The sequence below is a fragment of the Corylus avellana genome, chromosome ca2 (genome assembly GCF_901000735.1).
Source record: "Corylus avellana chromosome ca2, CavTom2PMs-1.0".
Taxonomy (NCBI): Eukaryota; Viridiplantae; Streptophyta; class Magnoliopsida; order Fagales; family Betulaceae; genus Corylus; species Corylus avellana.
Genome location: NC_081542.1, coordinates 11,909,651 through 11,920,672, shown reverse-complemented (window position 1 = coordinate 11,920,672; position 11,022 = coordinate 11,909,651). Strand labels below are relative to the sequence as shown.

At 36.8% G+C, this 11,022-nt stretch overlaps 1 pseudogene; it reads right to left on the bottom strand.

Annotated features, from left to right (window-relative positions):
- Positions 1–1,715: 1,715 nt before the first annotated feature.
- LOC132169061 (protein ANTAGONIST OF LIKE HETEROCHROMATIN PROTEIN 1-like) lies at positions 1,716–5,507 on the bottom strand (annotated as a pseudogene).
- Between the last annotated feature and the right edge of the window lie 5,515 nt (positions 5,508–11,022).

The window sequence follows — 11,022 nt, the reverse complement described above, 5'->3', positions numbered from 1 at the left end:
TGTTTGCAGGAGGCTAATGTGGTTCCTTGCTTGCATGCTGAAAGCAATCAACTAACAGATGAAGATCAAATTGCGATGGGGCCAGATGGACTTTCAGAATTGCAGGATTTGGAAGGAAGAGTGAAAGCTATTGAAAAGGCAGTGGTGGAGACGGAAAGTCTCGTGGTACTGGAACACCTAAACACTAATGCCAAACTAGACGCTGCAGTGAGAGAGATCGAAGAGTTGAAATCTCAAGGCAGCTTGTGTCAAGAAAATGTTGAAACAAACAAGAATTTTCCTCCATATCAGGTTGAAGAGGAACTTGGGAATGGGCAAAGTAAAGATCTCAAGCTGGGGAAGCCGACACTTGAAATTTCTGAAGCAAGGAATGAAGTCCTGACTAAGGACATCATGCTCGATCAGATATCTGAGTGTTCATCATATGGGATAAGCAGGAGAGAAACTGTAGAGACTGATCAGATGCTTGAGTTATGGGAAACCGCTGACCGGGATGGCAGCATTGACCTGATGGTTGGCAAGGCTCAAAAAGTGGCTGCCGCACCTGCCCACAATCAGATTGAAGCAGTCAAGAAACACAATCGTTCATACCCCTCTTCAGAATCATTGGTTGAGAAGGAGTTGAGTGTTGATAAATTAGAAATATCTGAGAGACTTGCTGATCCCCGCCAAGAAGGGAACAAGAGGAAGATTTTAGAAAGACTCGATTCTGATGCGCAAAAGTTGACAAACCTTCAAATCACCGTGGAAGATTTGAAGAAGAAGGTGGGGAATACTGAGAAGAGCAGAAAAGGAAAAGGTATGGAATATGATACCGTCAAGGGGCAGCTGGATGAAGCTCAGGAATCCATCATGAAGTTGTCTGATGTAAATCGCAAATTGATGAAGACAGTTGATAATGGTTCCCTCTCCTTTGATGGAGTTTCTGCAATAGACCCAGATGAGAGTGTGAATGCCAGAAGAAGGAAAATTTCTGAACAGGCACGAAGGGGATCTGAAAAAATTGGTCGGTTGCAGTTGGAGGTGCAGAAAATACAGTTTCTTTTACTGAAACTTGATGATGAGAAAGAAATTCGTGGGAAGACAAGGATCACCGACCGAAAACCTAGAGTTCTCCTTCGAGATTACCTCTATGGTGGTGGGGTAAGAACCAGCCAGAAGCGAAAGAAGGCGCCTTTTTGTGCATGTGTCCGACCTCCAACTAAGGGAGATTGAAGCAGTTACACATTCATTCGGCATATAATCAGGATAAAGTTATGAGACATTAGTTTCATTGTCTATAGGGTTTCTTTCAATAGAGATGTTCTACACCTACATGTTTTACTTTTGTTTTATAGAGAAGATCTGGTCTTCTTTAGCTTAGAGATCCTGCTGTAAATTTCAGGCTATCTAATTTTACAGATACTGTGGTCATGGAGCATGATTCGCCTCACCTTCCATTTTTTCTATCTTGCATGCATAATTTGGGTGATAATGGAAATAAGTATTTTCTTCATAGTTACCTAGGCTGCAGACCTGTGGGTTGAGTTCTGTGCATTGCTTTGTTTGCCACCAATGAGTAGAGAAGCTTCCTAGCAAGAAGAGATAAGACCTCTCAGCAACATACGGCCAGGTTGCAAACAATCCTTTACCTGTGAGAATGCCCTCATTGCAAACAATCTTCCACCCTCATGCCTTGCATAACTTTCTTTTTTTATCTTTTTAGAAAATAATATTCACTTAGGATCAGAAGGACACAAAAAGAACACTAGGAGAGCACCTAACATTCCCCCCAAGATAATGCTTGGCAAATTTTGCTTATAAGGATTCCACATAACCTTGTTAAGGATTCTCCAACTACCCTTTACTTATGAGAATGCCCTCACTGCAAACAATCTTCCACCCTCGTGCCTTGCATTGAAAGTGGACATGGAAGCTGAGAGGCCATTACTTCCATGGAAGAAGAGGAGGGTAGCTGGCCCACCAATTATAAATTCTCTAATCTCCTCTCCTCCAGCTAAACTTCTAACATTTCCATTCAAATGCTCTCCAATCTCACAGAGTTTGAAAGGCATAGTGCACTTCAATAGCTTGGAAACTGTCATGCTTCAAATTTGGATTTTATTTCCTCCATTCTATTGAAATTAGGCCACTTGAGATGATGCTTAGCACGTTCTTCCTCCGGTGCTTTGATAAATCTCCAAGTTACTCAAGAAACTATAGACTGGCCAACCCCAAATGCAACTCAAACTGAGACCTAGAACTCACCGGATGTCGACCTTCTCAAGGTGGATTGCAACCTGTTTCTCAACACTCACATCTGACTCAACAAAATTTTGACTATTTTGTTGAGCCATAGTGTTAAAATCACTCTCTATCCGGCTCAGCAAACTAGCCAAGAGTTTGCTGAGGAGCTACAGTGCTCAACAACTTTGTTGAGCACTATAGCTCAGCAACGTATAATTTTATTAATAAAAAAAATCATTTCATCCACTTTCCTCTAATTAAAAATCATTTAAACTTCTCGATCCTCCCTCGTAGAACTACATAAAGAATAAAAAATAATAAATTTTCAATAAAATATTAAAAGTTGATAGTTAAAATGTTGAGCCGGATGTAAGAACATTAAAAAAAGTTGATAGCTAAAATATCTAAATTTAACTAAACTTTTGCTGAGCTGGATATGAATGCTTAAGAAGTCTTCCCTCAATGTTGAAAAGCCCTGATGGTGGCTTAAATATAAGATATTCTCTTGCAAGATAACAGATGAAATCGAAAGTCTTCTTTGAAATCCTAAGTAATACTTGAAAGTAACATAAAGTACGAAATGAGAGAGAGAATTAGGAAGAAGACAAGGTGTTTGGCTTGAATGAATAAATTCGTATGCATACAAGTATTTATACATCATAATTAACTTTACAAGCACGTGTTAATCAATCTAACTAACCAATCCAGTTGTCAATCTAACTAACCAAATTAATCTAACTTAATCTTTTACATTAACTGATATGCCTCCTCAAGATGAATGAAATAAGTTTATGAAATTCATCTTGGACAAACAACAAATGATAAGATGTATGAGGTAGAGGCTTAGTTAGATGTCTGTAATTTGGTGTTTAGACTAAACATGGAGTGTGCGGATTAACCCTTGAGCTATCTTCTCTCAAACTACATGACAATCAAGATCAATTTGTTTCGTACGCTCATGAAAAACTAGGTTAGCATCAATGTGTAAAGCTGCTTGGTTATCACAGAAAGCCAGTGTAGGCTAAGGATGATCAAGTTGTAGCTCTTTTAGTAAAGCGTGAAGCCAAATCAATTCACATGTAAGAGCTGCCACAGACCTATATTTAGCTTTTGCTGAAGATCTGGACAATGTATGTTGTTTCTTTGATTTCCAGGATATCAGAGAGTCACCTAGAAAGACACAAAATCCCGTCAATGACCTACGGGTGTCTGGACAACAAGCCCAGTCCGAATCACAAAATGACTACAAATCTTTTTGTTTGAGTTTTATCACCGAATAGCCAAACGGGGAGTTTGATAGTTATTTTATATTGACGAATTCGGTACTCGAACTTTGCAACCTTCTTTTTTATTTTTTATTTGAAGCTTCGGTGTGCAAGAGCTGTGATGACCCGCTTGATTATAACGTGACTAAAGATTGAATTTTTTAAATTAAATTAATAAAAAAAAATATTTTAATCAAATAAAACGGTGAGTTTTGAGTAGACTAACGGAAGTTAACAAAAATTGACGGTAGGGAGTTTTCTAGTAGTTTCGAGTGACCCAGGGACTAAATTTCCAAAAAAAAATACCCAGGGAGTTTTTAATAAAAGCGCGTTTACCTAAGGATTTTAGATATGATTTCCCTTTAATATTTTGTGTTAGTTTTGTGTTTTTAGTATTTTGTAGGTCATTGAAGAAAAACTACAGCTTTAAAGGGAAAAATGCAAAGTTTGGAAGAAAGAATACTATGAGAAGACCTAGATGATGTGGTTGAGTCTAACCAAATCCAAGAAAATGTTAAATCATATTAAAGTTCAGATTGGATAAGATTTCGGATCAGATTCAAATTCAGATTCTGTACATGTCTTAGTATTTTAACCATAACTCTCCGCTCAAATATCGGATTGAAGTGATTCAAATGGCATTAGAAAGCTAGCTCAAAATACTAGAATTTGTTGTGAAATAGGATTTTTGTAATTCGGACGGTTTCTATGCCAAAATCGTCCCGCAATTAAAGGACACAAATCTGGACGAATCCTATTCCGATTTCAGACTTCTATTTTGACTGGGAGACAGCCCTTCGAATTATCTAGGTTTAATAAGGTTTTTAGGACTTTCCTAAGCGTATAAATAGACTTCTTTGCATTCAAGAAAAGATACATAATCCCAGAGAGCAAAATTCTTTTGTTTAGTTTTTCTTTAGGTTTAGGTTTAGGTTTAGATTTTATGTTTATGTGGAGCTAAATTCTCAAGTAAGGTTGGGGATAAAGCCTCACCGATGAAGAACATCAATACTTTTATGTAAGTTTTTATTATTCTGATTTTATTGGGTTTTATATTTCTATTGTTTTACTTCTAATCAATTGTATGTAGTGATTCTTGGATATCTCTTGTGATTCAAGGATACATGTGATGATTTGAGATAATTTTATATGATTGATTGCTTGGCTTTTAACTCATAAAAATTGGATATCCCTTGTGATTTGTTCTACGGATACATCTGGTGTTTCAATTGAATTTGGATTCCTTTTGTGATTTGGTCAATGAACGGATACATGGGATGGTTTTGATTAATTCTTTGAAGCATAGTAAAACATATCTATGATTTAATTTGTGAGAACTTCGGATTAATATTGATGAACATAAAGTATGTTGTTATGATTTGGTGAGTGTGAATTCCCAAACTTAGTACCTTTATCCTTAGATTTACTTATTTTATTTAGTTTATGTTTATTCTTTAATTTTCAAAAACTCAAAAATCAAAACCCTTTTGGAACTAGATTAGGATTTAATTAGTTTAGATATAAATTGTTCTTTCAAAAATACAATTTTCTGTGGGATCGACCTCGCACTTGCAATCCATTAAACTACAATTAATTCGTGCACTTGCGAGTTAAATAAATTTGCACAACAACAATATCATATGCCACACAGAGCTACATGCATCACCAATGATTTATCAGAGTTCATATCTTTGCAGCGGAGTATAAATAATGTTAAACATACATAACACATCAGGGCTGATTAATACATCTAAGTGATTAAAGCTTACATGCAAAAGAATGGCTATACAAAAGTGTCACATGCGACACGAGCTATATACAAAATGACAATGTCTAAGCATATACATGAATGCTCTACAAAAGAGGGCTATCAACTAGTCCAACAAAATAAACACCCAATGTGTCCAGGCCTTAGGTACTGTGGTAACCCAGATACATAGCCACTGAATCATCATCTAGGGTCCCTGTACCTGCATTAACAACATTGTCTGCACCACGGGAATCACCACCAGCCATGATGCAGGCGAATTTCATGAGCCCGCCATCTCCATAAAATAGAGACGCTCAGCAATATAGAACTCACTAGGCTTTCAAAAGAATCATCATTTGAAAACATACTAGATCAGTTGTGAAAGTATACGTAAGCCCGATCTTCCGCTCTCGGAACATGTGCATACTAACCCATCTAACTTTATACATACTTACATATTATATAGCTTAACAATAAAACATATGGAAAGTCACCATGTATCATCTATCCATAATGATATACATACGCATGGTTCCATCTCCCGTCTCGTATGCATACCGATACGTCTAGCATAAAAATCATCATATGCAACAATGCAAGCATCATATATCATCATCATCATCATAACATTCATATGCCATGCAAACTCATGTTCATCATTGTCATTCTTGTTTCTCTGTGTACCATATGTCCCTGTCCTTACTCTGCTTGCCTCTACTTGTGCCATCTACATAGTAAGGCCAATCCTTGTTTTGCTTGCCCCTACTTGTGCCATCTACAAAACAAGGACCGTTCTTACTTTGCTTGCCGCTACTTGTGCCATCTACAAAGTAAGACTAGTTACCTTTCCTTTAACATCATTTGTCTCTGTCCTTACTCCGCTTGCCCCTACTTGTGCCATCTACAGAGTAAGGCCAATCCTTGTTTTGCTTGCCCCTACTTGTGCTATCTACAAAACAAGGACCGTTCTTACTTTGCTTGCCGCTACTTGGGCCATCTACAAAGTAAAACGAAATACCTTTCCTTTATCATCATTTATCCCTAACCTTACTTTGCTTGCCGCTACTTGTGCCATCTACAAAGTAAGGCCGGGTTACCGTGCTTTATCATCATTTTCATGCAATCATATGCTATGCATGCTTATGCTTATGCTCATCATCTTGTGCCATTTCCATCATGAGACCAACCCTGTGGTAGGAGACTTGTCATCGCTACCGGGGGCCGTCTTGTTGTTTTTCATTATACATGAGGCCAGCTCTACGTTAGTGAGATGATACTCAATCACCACCGGAGTTGAACCCCGTTGTCCGTTATGCATGGGCCAGCTCTACGGTAGTGAGACCATACTCAATCACTACCGGAGTTGAACCCCGTTTTCGTTTCATTACTCATGCCATGTTCATGCTTATGTCAATAAATCCTTAAACTCATATGCTATCATAACTCATATCATAAAATCATAGAATCATGTCATAAACCATACGAACCATCGAAATACTCATGACAACATAATCATCACATTGTCTTGTAAATCCATAAAAGCTCATAGAAACATTACATCAAACATTCATCCAACACATCTCATGGAATATCATTAAATAGTCATATAATCACAAAACACCTTGTATCAATCATTCATTCAAAACATCTTTTATACTTTAAAACATATTATCTTTTTGCCCAATAAGTAAAATACTTACCTTGTTCGCTTGAGTACCCTTCGGTGAACTCTTGACTCAACCGCAATTCACCTAAGCATTTACAACATAAACACATAATTAAGCTCTACTCTTAGCTTAACAACTCTCACTATTTAAAAATACTTGAGCACCATAAGTATCATGTTCTATAGGTCATCCCAAATCTATTCAACTAAAGCCCTTAAAATCCTTTATTTACATTTAATACATATATATAAGCTAATGCATTAATTATCTAATAACTTAGTTACATTGAACTATGATTCTACATCATAATATATTAAATCACTAAATCTTGAGGCATATACATACTCTCTAGGTTAAGCATTACACTTAACCCTATAATTGTTATTTTCTTCTAAGCCATTTAATCTAGCAATTTACCCCCAACTTTATAATTCTCATAACACTTACAACAATCATTATGATTATAGACATATTAGAACCTAAACCCTATAGTTACCAATTTCCATGGAACCCATGAAAACCTAGGATTAATTAACACTTTAAATGTAATTAACCCATTCAAACAACATTCCTAGTGTTCACTGTTCACATACCTAAAACCCCAAATTAATACAAACCATATAAAATTAGGGTTTATGATCATATTTTACCAATAAGTAAAATTGGAGTTTCAACCCATTAATTTAACAACCTGGAGCTTAAATCATGTATAGCAATCTACTACACATAAAAGCCCCACATTAATTTTAGGAATTAGGTTTCTTATCAAATTTCCCAATTTCGGACCTAATTAAAAATCCCCTAAATCATTATGATTTCAAGCTTGATATCCAATGGGTAGAACAAAACTTTAAAGAGAAACTAAAGATTTTAACAATATAACAAAATCCCATTCAAGAACTCTAATTTTCGGACCTAAATCAAAGCCCTACAAATCCAAACAATTTCTAGCTTCTAATCTCACAAGCATAACGAAAATTACAAGAAAAGACTAAAGTTTTTACCTCACAAGCACCCTTGGCCGAAACCCCCATAAAATTTGTCACTTTCCTTTTTTTTTTTTCTTCTTCTTCTTCTCCTTCTTCTTTCTTCTTTCTTCTTCTTCTTCTTCTTTTTCTCACGGCAGCAGCTCCTCTCTCTCAATCTCACCGTCGTTCACTCTCTCTCTCTCGGCCACAAAGGCCAACCTGAAAGGTCAGTTAAGGGAGGGTGTCCCAGTAACATGGGCACACTTTAAAGAGAAGTTCTACGAACAATATGTTCCTCGTGTCCAACAGTAGCTGTAGGCCAAGGAATTCCTAACCCTCACCCAGGGCAACATGACTGTCTCCCAATACTCCACAAAGTTCATGGAGTTGTCGAGGTATGCCCCCACTCTTATCCCTAATGATCGGGCCAAAGCTGAAAAGTTCTTAGATGGTTTATCGGCGCGCATCAAAGAGAAGATCTCTATCCTTGAAATCAAGGAGTACTCTAAGGCTGTGCACACTGCCATGATAGCTGAGCAAGCTATTAAGAAGGCATCTGCAGAGTATGTACAGAAGAAGAGGTCAATGCCGGAAGCTGTGCATTCACCCAAAAGGCAAAGTGTGGGTGGTAGTAGTTCAGAGGCACTTGTGAGGAGAAACATTCCTCTAAGCTACGAAAACTCGAGAAATCTGCCATGTAGCAAGTGCGGGAAATCACATCCTGGGGTATGTAGGGTTGGAACGAATAGCTGCTACCGATGTGGCAAGACAGACGACTATGCCAAGGAATGTTTGAAAGCCACTTCAAGGAGTCAGGGACCATTACCAATTGATTACCAGCCTAGGCAGCCTGCTCAGGCACGTGTCTACTCCCTCACTCCAGGAAATGCTACAACGGAGGCGAACAATGTCAACGTTGCCACAGGTACCATTTCCTTGTATGGTAGCCTTGTTTGTGTATTGTTTGACTCATGTGCTATTCACATTCATTCATTTTATCCGCATATGTGAAGCTATGTGATTTGAGCGCAAAACCACTAGAGTAAAACATAAGTCTATCTACGCCCGTTGGCAGTGCAGTCACATGTAGTAAATGTGTGGAAAATTGTCCTATTCTCTTAGGAGGGAGAACTTTACCGGCAAGGTTAGTGGTGTTTGGTATGCTCGGATTTAATTTTATTATTTGTATGAATTGGCTTTCAAAGTACGGAGCCAAGATTGATTGTCGGAAAAAAGGATGGGTCTATGCGGTTGTGCATAGACTATTAGGAATTGAATTGGGTATTCCATAAGTACCTTGAGTGCTTTGTTGTTATGTTCATCGACGACATATTAGTCTATTCGACTAATTATGTGAAGCACAAAGAGCATTTGAAGATAGTGATGGATGTGCTAAGAGGAAAGAAATTGTATACCAAGCTCAAGAAGTGTGAATTATGGTTAAAGAAGTAGCATTTTTGGGGTATGAAGTCCGTTCCAAGTGACAGGTGTTGTTGGCCTTGTGGCATACAGAGTTGAGATGCCATATAACATTACTGGAATACATGACGTGTTTCATGTATCTCAGTTACAAAAATGTGTACATGACCCGTTGCACATAATCAACTATGAGCCACTTAACATTCAACTGGATTTAACTTATGAAGAGGTTTTGGTTCGAATTCTTGACCACAAGGGGCAACAATGAGGAACAAGACTATATACCTCTAGTGAAGGTGTTATGGCGAAACCATAATGTCGAAGAAGCTTCGCGGGGATTCGAGCTGGATATGCACGAGCGATATTCTCATTTGTTCAAGTGAACCTAGGTACTTACATGTTTTAAAATACAATATAAATGCACATTTATGAAGTTGGAAGTATGCCTTGGTTGTAAGCATGTTGGTGAAGTATGATCTAAATTTCGAGGAAGAAATTTTATTAGGAGGGAGGGATATAACGTCCAAGATAATTATTAAGTTTATTATTAATAACTTCATAGTAATCTAAATTAATTAATTAGATAAATTGCACATGAGATGATTTAGAATAATAGATATACTAATAATAATATTTGTGAGGTAATAATATAATAGCAATATTATTTAACAATGATATATTTATGTAATACAAGTTTTAAGTGATAAAGAGATTAACTAATAATAATGTTAGTGTGACAATTGATCAATAAACAAAATAGGTTAATGGTACTAGAATAATAAAATGTGATAATAAGTCATAGTGTGGTAAATAATTACATGTATGGGTAAATCTTGCAATTCTAAATAGTTGGGGCTTTAAAATAGAAAGTGAATCTTATCCCATGCCACATGTCAAGCTGCCATTGGCAATTGGAGATACCTTATCTCCTTAGTTTTAAAAGAAAAATGCAAAAAAGGCAAGCCTTTTTTGTGGGTCCCAAGTGCAGCAGCCCCCTTCCCCATTTCCTTTCTTTTCTTCTTTCTTCATCCTCTCATCTCACGCACATCATTCTTATTTCTCCCCCTTCCTCCTTTCTTTCATCTTCTCCATTTCTTCTCTACACACACACGCACACATGGCCGAGAGAGAAAGTGAACGACGGTGAGATTGAGAGAGAGGAGCTGCTGCCGTGAGAAGAAGAAGAAGAAGAAAGAAAATGGGGAAGGGGCCTGCTGCACGTGGGGCCCACAAAAAAGGCTTGCCTTTTGCATTTTTTCTTTAAAACCATTTTTATATAAGGTATCTCCAATTGCCAATGGCAGCTTGACAAGTGGCATGGGATAAGATTATCTTTCTATTTTAAAGCCCCAACTATTTAGAATTGCAAGATTTACCCATACATATAATTATTTACCACACTATGACTTATCATCACACTTTATTATTCTAGTACCATTAACCAATTTTATTTATTGATCAATTGTCACACTAACATTATTATTAGTTAATCTCTTTATCACTTAAAACTTGTATTACATAAATATATCATCGTTAAGTAATATTGCTATTATATTATTACCTCATAAATATTATTATTATTATATCTATTATTCTAAATCATCCCATGTGCAATTTATCTCATTAATTAATTTAGATTACTGTGAAGTTATTAATAATGGTACTAGAATAATAAAGTGTGATAATAAGTCCTAGTGTGGTAAATAATTATATGTATGGGTAAATCT